Genomic DNA, 23,192 nt, shown 5'->3' with positions numbered 1-23,192 from the left:
TTCACTACTTCAATATAACCAATGCACCCCTGCTTACGAGAATAGAGAGAATAGAGGAGAGAATAGAGGAGAGAATAGAGAGAACAGAGGAGAGAATAGAGGAGAGAATAGAGGAGAGAATAGAGAGAACAGAGGAGAGAATAGAGGAGAGAATAGAGAGAACAGAGGAGAGAATAGAGGAGAGAATAGAGAGAACAGAGGAGAGAATAGAGGAGAGAATAGAGCGAACAGAGGAGAGAATAGAGGAGAGAACAGAGGAGAGAATAGAGGCGAGAACAGAGGAGAGAATAGAGGAGAGAATAGAGGAGAGAACAGAGGAGAGAACAGAGGAGAGAACAGAGGAGAGAACAGAGGAGAGAATAGAGGAGAGAACAGAGGAGAGAACAGAGGAGAGAATAGAGGAGAGAATAGAGGAGAGAATAGAGAGAATAGAGGAGAGAATAGAGGAGAGAAGACAGGAGAGAATAGAGAGAACAGAGAAGAGAATAGAGAGAACATAATGTAATGTAATAGTATAATAGTGAAGGTGTAAACTTGGCAGTAGAAAATCTTAACAGTATATTTGACCTCTCAGCTTCCCTATCAAATCTAAAAATCGCAAATAGGAAACCGAAGAAAATGAACAATAATGACAAATGGTTTGATGAAGAATGCAAAAATCTAAGAAAGAAATTGAGAAACCTGTCCAACCAAAAACATAGAGACCCGGAAAACCTGAGTCTACGCCTTCACTATGGTGAATCACTAAAACAATACAGAAATACACTACGGAAAAAGAAGGAACAGCATGTCAGAAATCAGCTCAATGTAATTGAAGAATCCATAGACTCTAACCACTTCTGGGAAAATTGGAAAACACTAAACAAACAACAACACGAAGAATTATCTATCCAAAATGGAGATGTATGGGTAAACCACTTCTCCAATCTTTTTGGCTCTATAACAAAGAATAAAGAGCAAAAACATATACATGATCAAATACAGATCTTAGAATCAACAATTAAAGACGACCAGAACCCACTGGATTCTCCAATTACATTGAATGAGTTACAGGACAAAATAAAAACCCTCCAACCCAAAAAGGCCTGTGGTGTTGATGGTATCCTCAATGAAATGATCAAATATACAGACAACAAATTCCAATTGGCTATACTAAAATTCTTTAACATCATCCTTAGCTCTGGCATCTTCCCCAATATTTGGAACCAAGGACTGATCACCCCAATCCACAAAAGTGGAGACAAATTTGACCCCAATAACTACCGTGGAATATGTGTCAACAGTAACCTTGGGAAAATCCTCTGCATTATCATTAACAGCAGACTCGTACATTTCCTCAATGAAAACAATGTACTGAGCAAATGTCAAATTGGCTTTTTACCAAATTACCGTACAACAGACCATGTATTCACCCTGCACACCCTAATTGGCAACCAAACAAACCAAAACAAAGGCAAAGTCTTCGAATGCTTTGTTGATTTCAAAAAATCCTTCGACTCAATTTGGCATGAGGGTCTGCTATACAAACTGATGGAAAGAGGTGTTGGGGGTAAAACATACGACATTATAAAATCCATGTACACAAACAACAAGTGTGCGGTTAAAATTGGCAAAAAACACACACATTTCTTCACACAGGGTCGTGGGGTTAGACAGGGATGCAGCTTAAGCCCCACCCTCTTCAACATATATATCAACGAATTGGCGCGGGCACTAGAAAAGTCTGCAGCACCCGGCCTCCCCCTACTAGAATCCAAAGTCAAATGTCTGCTGTTTGCTGATGATCTGGTGCTTCTGTCACCAACCAAGGAGGGCCTAAAGCAGCACCTAGATCTTATGCACAGATTCTGTCAGACCTGGGCCCTGACAGTAAATCTCAGTAAGACTAAAATAATGGTGTTCCAAAAAAGGTCCAGTCACCAGGACCACAAATACAAATTCCATCTAGACACTGTTGCCCTAGAGCACACTATACATACCTTGGCCTAAACATCAGCGCCACAGGTAACTTCCACAAAGCTGTGAACGATCTGAGAGACAAGGCAAGAAGGGCATTCTATGCCATCAAAAGGAACATAAATTTCAACATACCAATTAGGATTTGGCTAAAAATACTTGAATCAGTCATAGAGCCCATTGCCCTTTATGGTTGTGAGGTCTGGGGTCCGCTCACCAGCCAAGACTTCACAAAATGGGACAAACACCAAATTGAGACTCTGCACGCAGAATTCTGCAAAAATATCCTTTGTGTACAACGTAGAACACCAAATAATGCATGCAGAGCAGAATTAGGCCGATACCCACTAATTATCAAAATCCAGAAAAGAGCCATTAAATTCTATAACCACCTAAAAGGAAGTGATTCCCAAACCTTCCATAACAAAGCCATCACCTACAGAGAGATGAACCTGGAGAAGAGTCCCCTAAGCAAGCTGGTCCTGGGGCTCTGTTCACAAACACAAATACACCCTACAGAGCCCCAGGACAACAGCACAATTAGACCCAACCAAATCATGAGAAAACAAAAAGATAATTACTTGACACATTGGAAAGAATTAACAAAAAAACAGAGCAAACTAGAATGCTATTTGGCCCTACACAGAGAGTACACAGCGGCAGAATACCTGACCACTGTGACTGACCCAAAATTAAGGAAAGCTTTGACTATGTACAGACTCAGTGAGCATAGCCTTGCTATTGAGAAAGGCCGCCGTAGGCAGACATGGCTCTCAAGAGAAGACAGGCTATGTGCTCACTGCCCACAAAATGAGGTGGAAACTGAGCTGCACTTCCTAACCTCCTGCCCAATGTATGACCATATTAGAGAGACATATTTCCCTCCGATTACACAGATCCACAAAGAATTTGAAAACAAATCCAATTTTGAAAAACTCCCATATCTACTGGGTGAAATTCCAGTGTGCCATCACAGCAGCAAGATTTGTGACCTGTTGCCACGAGAAAAGGGCAACCAGTGAAGAACAAACACCATTGTAAATACAACCCATATTTATGCTTATTTATTTTATCTTGTGTCCTTTAACCATTTGTACATTGTTAAAACACTGTATATATATATAATATGACATTTGTAATGTCTTTATTGTTTTGAAACTTCTGTATGTGTAATGTTTACTGTTAATTTTTATTGTTTTTCACTTTATATATTTACTTTATATATTATCTACCTCACTTGCTTTGACAATGTTAACACATGTTTCCCATGCCAATAAAGCCCTTGAATTGAATTGAATTGAATTGAGAGAGAGAGAGACAGACAGAGAGAGAGAGAGAGAGAGAGAGAGAGAGAAATATATATATATATATAAAAAATGCAATAAAGAAAATACAGAAAGAAAGAAGTAGACCTTTTTGGTTGTTGATGTTTTCTGTGACCTGAGCCAACTCAAGCAAACACAACTGCCAGTGAGCTTAAAGACGTGGGCACTTTCCTTCCTCTCTCTCTCAGGACAACCTGAGAGCTTATGGCTCTAGAAATCAATTTTAAAAAGCCTGACTACTATAGTTTTCATGCCCAGACAAACAGAGGACGTGTATACAGGTGGACTAGTGGTTAGAGTGTAGGGGCAGTAGGTAGTCTAGTGGTTAGAGTGTAGGGGCGGCAGGAAGTCTAGTGGTTAGAGTGTAGGGGAGACAGGTAGTCTAGTGGTTAGAGTGTAGGGGAGACAGGTAGCCTAGTGGTTAGAGTGTAGGGGCGGCAGGAAGTCTAGTGGTTAGAGTGTAGGGGCGGCAGGTAGCCTAGTGGTTAGAGTGTAGGGGCGACAGGAAGACTAGTGGTTAGAGTGTAGGGGCGGCAGGTAGCCTAGTGGTTAGAGTGTAGGGGCGGCAGGTAGTCTAGTGGTTAGAGTGTAGGGGCGGCAGGTAGCCTAGTGGTTAGAGTGTAGGGGCGGCAGGTAGTCTAGTGGTTAGAGTGTAGGGGCGGCAGGTAGCCTAGTGGTTAGAGTGTAGGGGCGACAGGAAGACTAGTGGTTAGAGTGTAGGGGCGGCAGGTAGCCTAGTGGTTAGAGTGTAGGGGCGGCAGGTAGTCTAGTGGTTAGAGTGTAGGGGCGGCAGGTAGCCTAGTGGTTAGAGTGTAGGGGCGGCAGGTAGTCTAGTGGTTAGAGTGTAGGGGTGGCAGGTAGTCTAGTGGTTAGAGTGTAGGGGCGGCAGGTAGCCTAGTGGTTAGAGTGTAGGGGCGGCAGGTAGTCTAGTGGTTAGAGTGTAGGGGCGGCAGGTAGCCTAGTGGTTAGAGTGTAGGGGCGACAGGAAGACTAGTCGTTAGAGTGTAGGGGCGGCAGGTAGCCTAGTGGTTAGAGTGTAGGGGCAGCAGGTAGTCTAGTGGTTAGAGTGTAGGGTCGGCAGGTAGCCTAGGGGTTAGAGTGTAGGGGCGACAGGAAGACTAGTGGTTAGAGTGTAGGGGTGGCAGGTAGCCTAGTGGTTAGAGTGTAGGGGCGACAGGTAGCCTAGTGGTTAGAGTGTAGGGGCGACAGGAAGACTAGTCGTTAGAGTGTAGGCGGCAGGTAGGACAGGAAGACTAGTCGTTAGAGTGCAGGGGCGGCAGGTAGCCTAGTGGTTAGAGTGTAGGGGCGACAGGTAGCCTAGTGGTTAGAGTGTAGGGGCGACAGGTAGCCTAGTGGTTAGAGTGTAGGGGCGACAGGAAGACTAGTCGTTAGAGTGTAGGCGGCAGGTAGGACAGGAAGACTAGTCGTTAGAGTGCAGGGGCGGCAGGTAGCCTAGTGGTTAGAGTGTTAGATCTTAGGGATCTGTTCAGGCGGCCTGATTCCTCTCTCCAACCATCAGAAATAACAGTGGCAGCCTCAGTGTGTGCTCACTTTGTGAAGCTGTAGGATAACAAACTCTGTCTGTAACTATAGACTAAATATAGACAATTGTAGACTAACTATAGACTAACTGTAACTGTAGACTAACTATAGACTAACTGTAGACTAACAGCTCTGTCTGTAACTATAGACTAACTATAGACTAACTGTAACTGTAGACTAACTAACTGTAGACTAACTGTGGCAGCCTCTGTGTCTCAGCCTCAGTGTGTGTGTGTGCTCACTTTGTGAAACTGTAGGATAACAAACTCTGTCTGTAACTGTAGACTAACTATAGACTAAATATAGACAATTGTAGACTAACTAAAGACTAACTGTAACTGTGGACTAACTATAGACTAACTGTAGACTAACAGCTCTGCCTGTCACTATAGACTAACTGTAACTGTAGACTAACAGCTCTGCCTGTAACTGTAGACTAACTGTAGACTAACTATAGACTAACTGTAACTGTAGACTAACAGCTCTGTCTGTAACTGTAGACTAACTATAGACTAACTGTAACTGTAGACTAACTGTAGACTAACTGTAACTGTAGACTAACAGCTCTGTCTGTAACTGTAGACTAACTGTAGACTAACTGTAACTGTAGACTAACAGCTCTGTCTGTAACTGTAGACTAACTGTAGACTAACTATAGACTAACTGTAACTGTAGACTAACTGTAGACTAACTGTAGACTAACTGTAACTGTAGACTAGCTGTAGACTAACTGTAACTGAATACTAACTATAGACTAACTATAACTGTAGACTAACTGTAGACTAACTGTAACTGTAGACTAACTGTAGACTAACTGTAACTGTAGACTAACTGAAGACTAACTGTAACTGAAGACTAACTATAGACTAACTGTAACTGTAGACTAACAGCTCTGTCTGTAACTGTAGACTAACTGTAACTGAAGACTAACCATAGACTAACTGTAACTGTAGACTAACAGCTCTGTCTGTAACTGTAGACTAACTGTAGACTAACTGTAGACTAACAGCTCTGCCTGTCACTATAGACTAACTGTAACTGTAGACTAACAGCTCTGTCTGTAACTGTAGACTAACTGTAGACTAACTATAGACTAACTGTAACTGTAGACTAACAGCTCTGTCTGTAACTGTAGACTAACTATAGACTAACTGTAACTGTAGACTAACTGTAGACTAACTGTAACTGTAGACTAACAGCTCTGTCTGTAACTGTAGACTAACTGTAGACTAACTGTAACTGTAGACTAACAGCTCTGTCTGTAACTGTAGACTAACTGTAGACTAACTGTAGACTAACTGTAACTGTAGACTAACTGTAGACTAACTGTAGACTAACTGTAACTGTAGACTAGCTGTAGACTAACTGTAACTGAAGACTAACTATAGACTAACTATACCTGTAGACTAACTGTAACTGTAGACTAACTGTAGACTAACTGTAACTGAAGACTAACTGTAACTGAAGACTAACTATAGACTAACTGTAACTGTAGACTAACAGCTCTGTCTGTAACTGTAGACTAACTGTAACTGAAGACTAACTATAGACTAACTGTAACTGTAGACTAGCAGCTCTGTCTGTAACTGTAGACTAACTGTAACTGAAGACTAACTATAGACTAACTGTAACTGTAGACTAGCAGCTCTGTCTGTAACTGTAGACTAACTGTAACTGAAGACTAACTATAGACTAACTGTAGACTACCTATAGACTAACTGTAACTGAAGACTAACTGTAGACTAACTGTAACTGTAGACTAACAGCTCTGTCTGTAACTGTAGACTAACTGTAGACTAACTATAGACTAACTGTAACTGTAGACTAACTGTAGACTAACTGTAACTGTAGACTAATTGTCGACTAACTGTAAATATAGACTAACTGTAACTGAAGACTAACTGTAACTGTAGACTAACTTTAGACTAACTGTAGACCAACTGTAACTGAAGACTAACTGTAGACTAACTGTAACTATAGACTAACTGTAGACAAACATAATCTGTAGACTAACTGTAACTGAAGACTAACTGTAACTGTAGACTAACTGTAGACTAACTGTAGACTAACTGTAACTGTAGACTAACTGTAACTGTAGACTAAATGTAGACCAACTGTAAATGTAGACTAACTGTAACTGTAGACTAACTGTAGACTAACTGTAGACTAACTGTAACTGATGACTAACTGTAGACGAACTGTAGACTAACTGTAACTGTAGACTAACTGTAGACTAACTGTAGACTAACTGTAACTGAAGACTAACTGTAGACTAACTGTAACTGAAGACTAACTGTAACTGTAGACTAACTGTAGACTAAATGTAGAGTAACTGTAACTGAAGACTAACTGTAACTGTAGACAAACTGTAGACTAACTGTAACTGTAGACTAACTGTAACTGTAGACTCACTGTAGACTAACTGTAACTGAAGACTAACTGTAGACTAACTGTAACTGAAGACTAACTGTAACTGTAGACTAACTGTAGACTAACTGTAACTATAGACTAACTGTAGACTAACTGTAACTGTAGACTAACTGTAACTGAAGACTAACTGTAACTGTAGACTAACTGTAGACTAACTGTAACTGTAGACTAACTGTAAATGTAGACTAACTGTAGACTAACTGTAACTGTAGACTAACTGTAACTGAAGACTAACTGTAGACTAACTGTAACTGTAGACTAACTGTAACTGTAGACTAACTGTAGACTAACTGTAACTGTAGACTAACTGTAGACGAACTGTAGACTAACTGTAACTGTAGACTAACTGTAGACTAACTGTAGACTAACTGTAACTGCAGACTAACTGTAGACTAACTGTAACTGAAGACTAACTGTAACTGTAGAATAACTGTAACTGAAGACTAACTGTAGACTAACTCTAACTGAAGACTAACTGCAACTGTAGACTAACTGTAACTGAAGACTAACTGTAGACTAACTGTAACGGTAGACTAACTGTAGACTAACTGTAACGGTAGACTAACTGTAGACTAACTGTAACTGTAGACTAACTGTAGACTAACTGTAACTGAAGACCAACTGTAGACTAACTGTAACTGAAGACTAACTGTAACTGTAGACTAACTGTAGACTAACTGTAACTGAAGACTAACTGTAGACTAACTGTAACTGTAGACTAACTGTAGACTAACTGTAACTGAAGATCAACTGTAGACTAACTGTAACTAAAGACCAACTATAGACTAACTGTAACTGAAGACTAACTCTAACTGTAGACTAACTGTAGACTAACTGTAACTGTAGACTAACTGTAGACTAACTGTAACTGTAGACTAACTGTAGACTAACTGTAGACTAACTGTAACTGTGGACTAACTGTAGACTAACTATAGACCCCCCTCTCCTCTCCTCTCCTCTCCTCTCCTCTCCTCTCCTCTCCTCTCCTCTCCTCTCCTCTCCTCTATTCTCTCCTCTCTCCTCTCCTATATTCTCTCCTCTATTCTCTCCTCTCCTCTCCTCTCCTCTATTCTCTCCTCCAATCTCTCCTATATTCTCTCCTCTATTCTCTCCTTCTTTCTCTCCTCTATTCTCTCCTCTCCTCTATTCTCTCCTCTATTCTCTCCTCTCCTCTCCTCTCTCCTCTCCTCTCCACTGTTCTCTCCTCTGTTCTCTCCTCTATTCTCTCCTCTATTCTCTCCTTCTTTCTCTCCTCTATTCTCTCCTTCTTTCTCTCCTCTCCTCTCTCCTCTATTCTCTCCTCCATTCTCTCCATTCTCTCCATTCTCTCCTCTATTCTCTCCTCTATTCTCTCCTCTATTCTCTCTTCTGTTCTTACTATTCTCTCTTTTCTCTCCTCTATTCTCTCCTCCATTCTCTCATCTGTTCTCTCTATTCTCTCTATTCTCTCCTCTATTCTCTCCTCTTTTCTCTCCTCTCCTCTCTCCTCTATTCTCTCCTTCTTTCTCTCCTTCTTTCTCTCCTCTATTCTCTCCTCTCCTCTCTCCTCTATTATCTCCTCTATTCTCTCTATTCTCTCCTCTATTCTCTCCTCCTCTATTCTCTCCTCTGTTCTCTCCTCAATTCTCTCCTCTATTCTCTCCTCTCCTCTCCTCTATTCTCTCTATTCTCTTCTCTATTCTCTCGTCCGTTCTCTCCTCTGTTCTCTCTATTCTCTCCTCTGTTCTCTCCTCTATTCTCTCTATTCTCTCCTCTATTCTCTCCTCCATTCTCTCCTCTCCTCTCTCCTCTCTCCTCTATTCTCTCCTCTATTCTCTCCTCTGTTCTCTCTATTCTCTCCTCTATTCTCTCCTCTATTCTCTCCTCTCCTCTCTCCTCTATTCTCTCCTCTATTCTCTCCTCTATTCTCTCCTCTATTCTCTCTATTCTCTCTCCTCTATTCCCTCTATTATCTCTCCTCTGTTCTCTCTATTCTCTCCTCTGTTCTCTCTATTCTCTCCTCTATTCTCTCCTCTATTCTCTCTATTCTCTCTCCTCTATTCTCTCTCCTCTGTTCTCTCTATTCTCTCCTCTATTCTCTCATCTGTTCTCTCCTCTGTTCTCTCCTCTATTCTCTCCTCTATTCTCTCCTCTCCTCTCTCCTCTATTCTCTCCTCTATTCTCTCCTCTATTCTCTCCTCTATTCTCTCCTTTCTCTCCTCTACTGCCCCAGACTATTGTATAGATCATTGATAGTTCACTCCACAGAGGCATAGACTATAGTTAGACAACAGGCATGAAACATGGACACATCTCAGCATTTTTTTAGGTCCGAAAAACATTAGATAAACCTTGACGTTTTGCGTGCCCTATCACTTTACCATGCTATGTTTTTCAAAAGCTAGCCGTCTCTCGCGTTATGTTTCGCGGGCGTATACTGTGTCCCTACATATTGCACTAGGCACTCTGGTCAGCACTGCTACACTATATAAGGAACAGGGTGCTATTTGGGACAGAGTCATAGTGTTTCTGTTTGATGAGGTCCAGCTATGTAACCTGGATTAGAGAGCTATGTCATACAGATGAAGACTGATAACAGTATACTGAGCCTGAAATACCCCCTGATAGCTTCCAGATGTCACCGATTCTGTTAGTTACACTTACTGAACCCAGACCTGTTAATCTGAGTATGAACAGTAGACTATAATTTCTTCATCTGTCGACAGGCTGTCATTCTGAAAGTAATGCAAACAATATTTACATAGACACTAGCACACACAGACTGGGTTATTAGACTGGGTTATTAGACTGGGCAATTAGATTGGGTTATTAGACTGGACTATTAGACTGGGTTATTAGACTGGACTATTAGACTGGGTTATTAGACTGGGCTATTAGACTGGGTTTTTATAATGGGCTATTAGACTGGGTTATTAGACTGGGTTATTAGACTGGGTTATTAGACTGTGCTATTAGACTGGGCTATTAGACTGGGTTATTAGACTGTTTAATTAGACTGGGCTATTAGACTGGGTTATTAGACTGTTTAATTAGACTGGGTTATTAGACTGGTCTATTAGACTGGGCTATAAGACTGGGTTATTAGACTTTGCTATTAGACTGGGTTATTAGACTGGGTTATTAGACTGGGCTATTAGACTGGGCTATTAGACTGGGATTTTAGACAGGGTTATTAGACTGGGTTATTAGACTGGGTTATTAGACTGGGTTATTAGACAGGGTTATTAGACTGGGTTATTAGACTGGGCTATTAGACTGGGTTATTAGACTGGGTTATTAGACTGGGTTATTAGACTTTGCTATAAGACAGGGTTATTAGACTGGGTTATTAGACTGGGCTATTAGATTGGGCTATTAGACTGGGCTATTAGACTGGGTTATTAGACAGGGTTATTAGACTGGGCTATTAGACTGGGTTATTAAACTGGGTTATTAGACTGGGTTATTAGACAGGGTTATTAGACTGGGCTATTAGAGTGGGTTATTAGACTGGGTTATTAGACTGGGTTATTAAACTGGGTTATTAGACTGGGTTATTAGACAGGGTTATTAGACTGGGCTATTAGACTGGGTTATTAAACTGGGTTATAAGACTGGGCTATTAGACTGGATTATTAGACTGGGCTATTAGACTGGGTTATTAGACTGGGTTATTAGACTGGGTTATTAGACTGGGTTATAAGACTGGGCTATTAGACTGGATTATTAGACTGGGCTATTAGACTGGGTTATTAGACAGGGTTATTAGACTGGGTTATTAGACTGGGCTATTAGAGTGGGTTATTAGACTGGGTTATTAGAATACTTACAGATATGCCCCCTGAAGGCTTCCTCTTTCTAAAACTATTCTGTTGTTTGTGTTGCGACACTAAGAACACAATATTTTCCAGACACGGCAACTACTTCCTTTCACAGTCATAGGACATAAGATCTTACTTCTGCACCACAGTCATATCAGGAATGCTAAAAAGACTGTGATAAATATACAGTGCCTTGCGAAAGTATTCGGCCCCCTTGAACTTTGCGACCTTTTGACACATTTCAGGCTTCAAACATAAAGATATAAAACTGTATTTTTTTGTGAAGAATCAACAACAAGTGGGACACAATCATGAAGTGGAACGGCATTTATTGGACATTTCAAACTTTTTTAACAAATCAAAAACTGAAAGATTGGGCGTGCAAAATTATTCAGCCCCTTTACTTTCAGTGCAGCAAACTCTCTCCAGAAGTTCAGTGAGGATCTCTGAATGATCCAATGTTGACCTAAATGACTAATGATGATAAATACAATCCACCTGTGTGTAATCAAGTCTCCGTATAAATGCACCTGCACTGTGATAGTCTCAGAGGTCCGTTAAAAGCGCAGAGAGCATCATGAAGAACAAGGAACACAACAAGGAACACACCAGGCAGGTCCGAGATACTGTTGTGGAGAAGTTTAAAGCCGGATTTGGATACAAAAAGATTTCCCAAGCTTTAAACATCCCAAGGAGCACTGTGCAAGCGATAATATTGAAATGGAAGGAGTATCAAACCACTGCAAATCTACCAAGACCTGGCCGTCCCTCTAAACTTTCAGCTCATACAAGGAGAAGACTGATCAGAGATGCAGCCAAGAGGCCCATGATCACTCTGGATGAACTGCAGAGATCTACAGCTGAGGTGGGAGACTCTGTCCATAGGACAACAATCAGTCGTATATTGCACAAATCTGGCCTTTATGGAAGAGTGGCAAGAAGAAAGCCATTTCTTAAAGATATCCATAAAAAGTGTTGTTTAAAGTTTGCCACAAGCCACCTGGGAGACACACCAAACATGTGGAAGAAGGTGCTCTGGTCAGATGAAACCAAAATTTAACATTTTGGCAACAATGCAAAATGTTATGTTTGGCGTAAAAGCAGCACAGCTCATCTCCCTGAACACACCATCCCCACTGTCAAACATGGTGGTGGCAGCATCATGGTTTGATCCTGCTTTTCTTCAGCAGGGACAGGGAAGATGGTTAAAATTGATGGTTAGATGGATGGAGCCAAATACAGGACCATTCTGGAAGGAAACCTGATGGAGTCTGCAAAAGACCTGAGACTGGGACTTAGATTTGTCTTCCAACAAGACAATGATCCAAAACATAAAGCAAAATATACAATGGAATGGTTCAAAAATAAACATATCCAGGTGTTAAAATGGCCAAGTCAAAGTCCAGACCTGAATCCAATCGAGAATCTGTGGAAAGAACTGAAAACTGCTGTTCACAAATGCTCTCCATCCAACCTCACTGAGCTCGAGCTGTTTGGCAAGGAGGAATGGGAAAAAATGTCAGTCTCTCGATGTGCAAAACTGATAGAGTCATACCCCAAGCGACTTACAGCTGTAATCGCAGCAAAAGGTGGCGCTACAAAGTATTAACTTAAGGGGGCTGAATAATTTTGCACGCCCAATTTTTCAGTTTTTGATTTGTTAAAAAAGTTTGAAATATCCAATAAATGTCGTTCCACTTCATGATTGTGTCCCACTTGTTGTTGATTCTTCACAAAAAAATACAGTTTTATATCTTTATGTTTGAAGCCTGAAATGTGGCAAAAGGTCGCAAAGTTCAAGGGGGCTGAATACTTTTGCAAGGCACTGTAAATATATAGCCTAGTGGTTAGAGCGTTGGACAAGTAACCGGAAGGTTGCGAGTTCAAACCCCCGAGCTGACAAGGTACAAATCTGTCTTTCTGCCGCTGAACAGGCAGTTAACCCACTGTGGGGCGGCAGGGTAGCCTAGTGGTTAGAGCGTTGGACAAGTAACCGGAAGGTTGCGAGTTCAAACCCCCGAGCTGACAAGGTACAAATCTGTCTTTCTGCCGCTGAACAGGCAGTTAACCCACTGTTCCTAGGCTGTCATTGAAAATAAGAATTTGTTCTTAACTGACTTGCCTAGTTAAATAAAATAAAAATAAATATAAAATTCAAAAAAGAACAAACAAAGTGTTTTGTAACTTGCTGGATCAGCAGGAAACCAGACCTTTTCATCTTAGAAAGAACATGCTATATGGTCCTCATCTGTCCACAGCCGTTGTTCCCATTGGAGACATTCTGTAAGTGTCTGCTAAATGGCATATTGTACATGAAATATATTATAATATTATTGAAATGCAAATAATGTTTAGTCTGATTTCCATTGAGATTGGCAGTAGGTATTATGTATGAACGGGTAGTTGGTATATGAGGACCAAACTCTCCATCCTGTATGTAGCTCCAGGTTTATATGGGACAGTAGAAACATCTGTGTAGAAACATATCACCACATCCGTCAACTACCTAGAAAAAAGGCTAAATCGACAATTAGCTTGAAATTATAGATACAGTTATAGATCAAACCTGTGCGTTCCACACAACAAATGGCATACTCGTACATTGAGTGTGTGTGTGTGTGTGTGTGTGTGTGTGTGACTGTGTGTGTGACTGTGTGTGTGACTGTGTGTGTGTGTGTGTGTGTGACTGTTTGTGTGTGTGTGTGTGTGTGTGTGTGACTGTGTGTGTGACTGTGTGTGACTGTGTGTGTGTGTGTGTGTGTGTGTGTGTGTGTGTGTGTGTGTGTGTGTGTGTGTGTGTGTGTGTGTGAGACTGTTTGTGTGTGTGTGTGTGTGTGTGTGTGTGTGTGTGTGTGTGTGTGTGTGTGTGTGTGTGTGTGTGTGTGTGTGTGTGTGTGTGTGTGTGTGTGTGTGTGTGTGTGTGTGTGTGTGTGTGTGTGTGTGTGTGTGACTGTGTGTGTGACTGTGTGTGTGTGTATCCATATCAGCAGTAGTACACTACCAGAACAGTGCAGTAGTGATTTGGCTGGTGTCATCCCTGAGCTCTAGGCTCTACCTGCTATTCAACATTCAATCAGATTCCATCACAGACAGAGGACATGCTGTCCTGATCACTCTAAATGCCATCAGAAAGGGGTCATGGCTAGACGGGATTCAGTTTTTGTCAAATTCAAGTCAGATTTGACTTTTCTTAGCAGGTTAGGAAACCTTATGTAGCAGGTTAGGATAATTAACGTTTTAGGTTAGGAGAATTAGGTTAAGGTTAGGACAAGGGTTAGGGTTAAGGTTAGCTAAAATGAAAAAAAAAAAAAAAAAGATTTGACCTCAATTTGACAAAAAGCTGGATCCATTCTAGCCATAACCATTAAAAGTGAGGATGGAAAGAAGCCATTTTTATGGAAACTACCCTGAGGGTTTTTTCCAATGTTCATGACAATTGTTGTACGGCATAACAATTAGACAGAGGACAGGTATGTATGTGTTTTGTACTTTAGCCAACTCCTCTCTGACCATCATTATGATATCATAACCTACTATGAAAACAATAGTCATGTTATGATCAAGTTTACACAGAGTCTAAAAAAAACTCTAACCTGCAATGTCCCAGGTCTGTTTGTGTTTCAGCCAACTTCTCTCTGAGGACATGTGGGAAACTCTGCCAACAACAGTCAGGATTTAGATTAGATTAGATTAAATAAAAATCACACAGATCTGGGATACTCTGCCAACAACAGTCAGGATTTAGATTAGATTAGATTAAATAAAGATCACACAGATCTGGCATACTCTGCCAACAACAGTCAGGATTTAGATTAGATTAGATTAAATAAAGATCACACAGATCTGGCATACTCTGCCAACAACAGTCAGGATTTAGATGAGATTAGATTAAATAAAGATCACACAGATCTGGCATACTCTGCCAACAACAGTCAGGATTTAGATTAGATTAGATTAGATTAAATAAAGATCACACAGATCTGGCATACTCTGCCAACAACAGTCAGGATTTAGATTAGATTAGATTAGATTAAATAAAGATTACACAGATCTGGCATACTCTGCCAACAACAGTCAGGATTTAGATTAGATTAGATTAGATTAAATAAAGATCACACAGATCTGGCATACTCTGCCAACAACAGTCAGGATTTAGATTAGATTAGATTAGATTAAATAAAGATTACACAGATCTGGCATACTCTGCCAACAACAGTCAGGATTTAGATTAGATTAGATTAGATTAAATAAAGATCACACAGATCTGGCATACTCTGCCAACAACAGTCAGGATTTAGATTAGATTAGATTAGATTAAATAAAGATCACACAGATCTGGCATACTCTGCCAACAACAGTCAGGATTTAGATTAGATTAGATTAGATTAAATAAAGATCACACAGATCTGGCATACTCTGCCAACAACAGTCAGGATTTAGATTAGATTAGATTAAATAAAGATCACACAGATCTGGGACCAGGCTACTCACTTAGAATCCACACAACATCTCAAGAGTGGAAGAAGAGAACGTCTTTGTGAGTGTGTTCTATGGATGAAACGATCAGCGTTCTAAACTAACACTGAGTTCCAAACGTATCAAAGGAGAACAGACACAATGGCTCCATTTTAGAGACGTTTTTAGAGGTTTACCCACAATGCTTGGTGGAAGGGAAACAAACCAACAGACATACAGTGGTTCCTCCTCTAAAAGTTTTGAGCTTGCACCGCGGCACTTAGAGGTACCCTGCGTCACAGCTGCATTGCTCCAGACCACCACAAGGGGGAGTTAGAGCACTCGTTATGCATTCGGGTCACACGGTTTTTATATGACCAAGTGGTTCCGAGTGGTTCCAATGACAAATTTGACGTGAGCCACCTGTCCCTGGTGACTTTCTTCAGCAAAGATGCCTGAAAAAAACATTACGGTGGAAGCAAATGTAAGTATGTATAACGTCATAACGAGTCAAACAAAACATGTAGAATTGAGAGGAATATTTTAGTTAATGTAGAGACAATCGATTGTGCATATTTTTTTTGTCATAAAGTTAATTTCCAAAAATCTCTATTTAGCACGTTTCTTTCAGTCATATCCAATACCAGGAGTATCAAACTCCCTTCTTTACCTTATCTTATTCTTTATCCAATACCAGGATACCAGTCTTTACCTTATCTTATTCTAGTTCTTTATCCAATACCAGGATACCAGTCTTTACCTTATCTTATTCTAGTTCTTTATCCAATACCAGGATACCAGTCTTTACCTTATCTTATTCTAGTTCTTTATCCAATACCAGGATACCAGTCTTTACCTTATCTTATTCTAGTTCTTTATCCAATACCAGGATACTAGTCTTTATCTTATCTTATTCTAGTTCTTTATCCAATACCAGGAGTATCACATTCCAGTCTTTATCTTATCTTATTCTAGTTCTTTATCCAATACCAGGATACCAGTCTTTACCTTATCTTATTCTAGTTCTTTATCCAATACCAGGATACCAGTCTTTATCTTATCTTATTCTAGTTCTTTATCCAATACCAGGAGTATCACATTCCAGTCTTTATCTTATCTTATTCTAGTTCTTTATCCAATACCAGGATACCAGTCTTTACCTTATCTTATTCTAGTTCTTTATCCAATACCAGGAGTATCACATTCCAGTCTTTACCTTATCTTATTCTAGTTCTTTATCCAATACCAGGAGTATCACATTCCAGTCTTTATCTTATCTTATTCTAGTTCTTTATCCAATACCAGGATACCAGTCTTTACCTTATCTTATTCTAGTTCTTTATCCAATACCAGGATACCAGTCTTTATCTTATCTTATTCTAGTTCTTTATCCAATACCAGGATACCAGTCTTTATCTTATCTTATTCTAGTTCTTTATCCAATACCAGGATACCAGTCTTTATCTTATCTTATTCTAGTTCTTTATCCAATACCAGGAGTATCACATTCCAGTCTTTACCTTATCTTATTCTAGTTCTTTATCCAATACCAGGAGTATCACATTCCAGTCTTTGAATGATGCTGTATCTGCATGTATGTATTACATTTATACACTTCAACAGTGTTTACCACTCCTGCTCCTGGGACTTCAATGGTTACACATTGTAACTATGCAATAGACTAGAAACACGATTTAACTAGTTAAAGGCTGATTTGTAATTCATATATACAGAATAAAAAACAGTACATCCTGCCAGCACGCCCAGAAGCGTGCTGAATGACTCGTGGAAGAGAGAGAGGAACCAGATGGGAGTAACAATCCAGGCTATTTGCTCTGAGACCAGCATAATACTGTAAGGAAACAAGCAGGTTTCTAACCCTGAACATTCTAGCCCGAAGTCCTGCATGCTATCGACTGTGCCCTAATGTATTCATAGGTGTTGGGGCCGATTGTGGCTAAAAATACGTCATCAATTGGAATCTTTAACGTGCAAAGGGGGAACGTATTATTATTAGCGTAGCAGGATGGGCTATTAGCTGAACAATAGACTATTCAACCTTTACTAAAGAATTGTATAATAGCCGAGCTAGGTGTGAACCTCCCTCCCTCCCCAACTTGCAACAAATAATTTGTATTTATCTTTCCACATCTACCTATGTATCTATCTAAACACGGTTACTGTTCTGGGGAAGAAAAAAAAACAGTTGAGTTTATTTCTTCGGAACCTAGACCTATATAAAATAAGTTAACTGTCTGAGGTAGGCTATGACACTTAACAGCCTAATAAAAGTTGTATTTTTTTTTAATGAGGCCTACTTACAATTGGAACTGGTCCAAAATGTAGCATCCTACATAAAACAATAATTTAAAAAAAAAGTTTGCACGTTCGAAACTAAAACAATGTAACTAATAATTAAAAGCGCACATTTGTAAATCCCAAACTCTAAAAGTAATTGGAAAGGTAGATACAAATGATGTGTGACATTGTGGTTACAATAAAATATGTGTAACGGTTCTCCTCTTGTGAAGTAAAGGCGGACCAAAGCGCAGCGTGGTGGTTGTTCATTATATTTATTGACGACACTATACATGAACAAACTAACGAAAACAAAACAAGAAACGTGAGAACTCAAAACAGCCCTGTCTGGTGCAAACACAAAAACAGGAACAATCACCCACAAACAAACAGTGAAACCCAGGCTACCTAAGTATGATTCTCAATCAGAGACAACTAATGACACCTGCCTCTGATTGAGAACCATACTAGGCCGAAAACATAGAACTGCCCCAAAACATAGAAAAACAAACATAGACTGCCCACCCAACTCACGCCCTGACCATACTAAATAAATACAAAAACAAAGGAAATAGAGGTCAGAACGTGACAGTACCCCCCCCCAAAGGTGCGGACTCCGGCCGCAAAACCTTGACCTATAGGGGAGGGTCTGGGTGGGCGTCTGTCCGCGGTGGCGGCTCTGGCGCGGGACGCGGACCCCACTTCACCATTGTCTCAGTCCGCCTTATTGTCCGCCTCCGTGGCTTACTCACCATGCCCACCCCTCTCAATGACCCCACTGGACAGAGGGGCTGCTTGGGACAGAGGGGCAGCTCGGGACAGAGGTGAAGCAGCTGCTCGGGACAGAGGGACAGCTGCTCGGGACAGAGGGACAGCTGCTCGGGACAGAGGGACAGCTGCTCGGGACAGAGGGGCAGCTGCTCCGGGCGGAGGGGCTCTAGCGGCCCCTGGCTGACTGGCGGCACTGGCGGCCCCTGGCTGACTGGCGGCACTGGCGGCCCCTGGTTGACTGGCGGCACTGGCGGCCCCTGGCTGACTGGCGGCACTGGCGGCCCCTGGCTGACGGGCGGCACTGGCGGCCCCTGGTTGACTGGCGGCACTGGCGGCCCCTGGCTGACTGGCGGCACTGGCGGCCCCTGGCTGACGGGCGGCACTGGCGGCCCCTGGCTGACGGGCGGCACTGGCGGCCCCTGGCTGACGGGCGGCACTGGCGGCCCCTGGCTGACGGGCGGCACTGGCGGCTCCTGGCTGACGGGCGGCATTGGCAGCTCCTGGCAGACGGGCGGCACTGGCGGCGCTGGGCAGACGGGCGGCACTGGCGGCGCTGGGCAGACGGGCGGCGCTGGCGGCGTTGGGCAGACGGGCGGCACTGGCGGCCCCTGGTTGACTGGCGGCACTGGCGGCCCCTGGCTGACTGGCGGCACTGGCGGCCCCTGGCTGACGGGCGGCACTGGCGGCCCCTGGCTGACGGGCGGCACTGGCGGCCCCTGGCTGACGGGCGGCACTGGCGGCCCCTGGCTGACGGGCGGCATTGGCGGCGCTGGGCAGACGGGCGGCACTGGCGGCGCTGGGCAGACGGGCGGCACTGGCGGCGCTGGGCAGACGGGCGGCACTGGCGGCGCTGGGCAGACGGGCGGCGCTGGCGGCGCTGGGCAGACGGGCGGCGCTGGCGGCGTTGGGCAGACGGGCGGCGCTGGCGGCGTTGGGCAGACGGGCGGCGCTGGCGGCGCTGGGCAGACGGGCGGCGCTGGCGGCGTTGGGCAGACGGGCGGCGCTGGGCAGACGGGAGGCTCCGGCAGAGGCGCCGGACAGGCGGGAGGCTCCGGCAGAGGCGCCGGACAGGCGGGAGGCTCCGGCAGCGCTGGAGAGGAGGAAGGCTCTGGACGGATGGGCCGGAGAGACAGCCTGGTACGGGGAGCTGCCACCGGAGGGCTGGGGTGTGGAGGTGGTGACGGATAGACCGGGCCGTGCAGGCGCACTGGAGCTCTTGAGCACCGAGCCTGCCCAACCTTACCCGGTTGAATGGTCCCGGTCGCCCTGCCAGTGCGGCGAGGTGGAATAGCCCGCACTGGGCTATGCAGGCGAACCGGGGACACCGTGCGCAAGGCTGGTGCCATGTAAGCCGGCCCAAGGAGACGCACTGGAGACCAGATGCGTAGAGCCGGCTTCACGGCACTTGGCTCGATGCCCACTCTAGCCCGGCCGATACGCGGAGCTGGAATGTACCGCACCGGGCTGTGCACCCGCACTGGGGACACCGTGCGCTCCACAGCATAACACGGTGCCTGCCCGGTCTCTCTAGCCCCCCGGTAACCACAGGAAGTTGGCTCAGGTCTCCTACCTGGCGTAGCCATACTCCCTGTTAGCCCCCCCCCAAGAAATTTTTGGGGCTGACTCCCGGGCTTCCATCCACGACGCCGCGCTGCCTCCTCATACCAGCGCCTCTCCGCTTTCGCCGCCTCCCGTTCTTCCTTGGGGCGGCGATACTCTCCTGGCTGAGCCCAAGGTCCTTTACCGTCTAGTTCGTCCTCCCATGTCCAATCCTCCTCGCGCTGCTCCTGCTGCTGCTTTCTCCTTTGCCCATTACCACACCGCTTGGTCCTGTTGTGGTGGGTGATTCTGTAACGGTTCTCCTCTTGTGAAGTAAAGGCGGACCAAAGCGCAGCGTGGTGGTTGTTCATTATATTTATTGACGACACTATACATGAACAAACTAACGAAAACAAAACAAGAAACGTGAGAACTCAAAACAGCCCTGTCTGGTGCAAACACAAAAACAGGAACAATCACCCACAAACAAACAGTGAAACCCAGGCTACCTAAGTATGATTCTCAATCAGAGACAACTAATGACACCTGCCTCTGATTGAGAACCATACTAGGCCGAAAACATAGAACTGCCCCAAAACATAGAAAAACAAACATAGACTGCCCACCCAACTCACGCCCTGACCATACTAAATAAATACAAAAACAAAGGAAATAGAGGTCAGAACGTGACAATATGTAGCCCATCATGCAAATGTTTCCTATTAGCAGGACAATAGACTTTTTATAGCCCGGCTACTGTTGTGAAAATCCCTCAACTTGCAATGTAGTCGATGCTTAAGTTCTCTAAAGTGTTACATTTCTAACTCAAAAGAGCACTTCATCAACATCTTTATGGTTTCGTTAATCTTCTTGATCTTCTTCCTTTTGTTCTGTAGAAATGTTGAGCAAATTGCTCAAGGGTCACGGTTGATTTGTCTGTGAAGATGTTATTGAATGTCTCGCCAGCTTTGATCCATGTCTGGGCCTGCAGGACGCAAGGTTATTTGTTTGTCAGACGAATCATTGGAATTGTTGACTGACTCACGCGTTGAAAAGGGCGAGGGACGGAACCCGTGTCACAGTCCACGCCTGGCACACCTGTGAGCCCTGGAACTCCAGCTGTGACAGGCAGAGTCAACATACCTGGCGGATTCATCAGGTCGTGGGTTCACCCTGACATTTCCATTCCTCTTCTGACAACAGAACTTGACCAACGGTTCACCAGGCACAGCCCGGACCGTTATGCTGTTCTATTATTCCAAGGATGTGTAACGGAAGAGAAATACCACGAGCGGACACAGAATACATCACCTTCCCACTGTGGCTGTCTATATCAGCACCGTTTCACACTGCACTGAGACAAGCATGGATATAAGAAAATGTTCAAATATTCCATGATATTCTTAAAATATGTGTTGACTGAATATAAGCAAGTGATGTCTGCTAAATAATCAAGTTATGTTTCTCCAGAAATAAATCATTCTAAATAACAAACTGGCGTTATTTACAAATGAGTGAGAATGTCTCACCCCATGTTCAAGAATGGCCTTTTTCTCGCTCACTCTAGGTTTAATGAGAACGAAATCTCCCAAATATCGTTACATTTTAAACAAAGCAATTATTGTTATTAATTCATTTAGAATTATATAAAAGCCCCTTAGATATTCTCAGATATTCTCATAGATCCTAACAGAAAATGCCCCTTAGATATTAATATATAGTCCTCCAATCTACATGTGATTATTGGCTGAGAGTCATATCATTGAAAAAAATATTTGTAGATATATTGTTAAAAATGGTGTAGGTGTTATTTATTTAAAGAGGATATGGAAGTTAGAAGCCAAAGCCTACAACTATTTTAGCACCATTTCGCGCTGCTCTGAGACAAGAACGGGAACTCTGAGACAAGCACGGGAACTCTGAGACAAGCACGGGAACTTTGAGACAAGCACGGGAACTCTGAGACAAGCACAGGAACTCTGAGACAAGCACGGGAACTCTGAGACAAGCTCGGGAACTCTGAGACAAGCACGGGAACTCTGAGACAAGCACGGGAACTCTGAGACAAGCTCGGGAACTCTGAGACAAGCACGGGAACTCTGAGACAAGCACGGGAACTCTGAGACAAGCTCAGGAACTCTGAGACAAGCTCGGGGACTCTGAGACAAGCTCGGGGACTCTGAGACAAGCACGGGAACTCTGAGACAAGCTCAGGAACTCTGAGACAAGCTCGGGGACTCTGAGACAAGCACGGGAACTCTGAGACAAGCTCAGGAACTCTGAGACAAGCACGGGATACAGATATCTGTTATCTTTGATGTTGATTGGATACAGATACAGATAACTGTTATCTTTGATGTTGATTGGATACAGATATCTGTTATCTTTGATGTTGATTGGATACAGATAACTGTTATCTTTGATGCTGATTGGATACAGATATATGTTATCTTTGATATTGATTGGATACAGATATCTGTTATCTTTGATATGGATTGGATACTTAAGGTCTGACAAGCAGGGCAAAGACTGTGTTGATTGTCTTTTGAAACTGTATTTCAGTATGAAAATGTCACTCTGGATAAGAGCATCTGCTAAATGACTAACATGTGAGTGTTGTTGTAATTACATGCATGGCTGTTTCACCATGAAGGACTGCAGCTTTAATACACCGCACACACTTTCTGTGAGACACACACACACACACACACTCCATACCTTAAAAAACTTGTGACACAACTAATACACACTCAGTCGCTTCAACTGAAGAGAATGAGTCTCGACAATTGTGTCAGACTTTGTAACTTACAAACAGCTCTAGAAACAGTAGTAAAAAACACAGACCTATTGAATACACAGACCTATTGAACACACAGACTTATTGAACACACAGACATACTGAACACAGCCATATTGAACACAGACTTATTGAAGACAGACCTATTGAACTCACAGGCATATTGAACACACAGACATATTGAACAAACATACCTACTGAACACACACACACTTACTTGAGAGGACCTAGTAACACGACACACACACACTTTAATTGAAGTAAATTAGTCTCCACAAT

At 43.0% G+C, this 23,192-nt stretch overlaps 2 protein-coding genes across 3 annotated transcripts in view; one reads left to right on the top strand and one right to left on the bottom strand.

The window, feature by feature from the left end:
• Positions 1-23,192, top strand: part of LOC139415887 (ubiquitin carboxyl-terminal hydrolase 12-like) — a 356,199-nt gene that overhangs the window by 104,726 nt on the left and 228,281 nt on the right. The window lies entirely within an intron of this gene.
• The window catches only part of LOC139415885 (rho GTPase-activating protein 6-like), a 129,777-nt gene that overhangs the window by 72,023 nt on the left and 34,562 nt on the right, over positions 1-23,192 (bottom strand). The window lies entirely within an intron of this gene.

The sequence above is a fragment of the Oncorhynchus clarkii genome, chromosome 9, assembly GCF_045791955.1.
Source record: "Oncorhynchus clarkii lewisi isolate Uvic-CL-2024 chromosome 9, UVic_Ocla_1.0, whole genome shotgun sequence".
Classification (NCBI taxonomy): domain Eukaryota; kingdom Metazoa; phylum Chordata; class Actinopteri; order Salmoniformes; family Salmonidae; genus Oncorhynchus; species Oncorhynchus clarkii.
The sequence above is the reverse complement of the archived record's forward strand: the minus strand, read 5'-3'. Positions and strand labels throughout refer to the sequence as shown.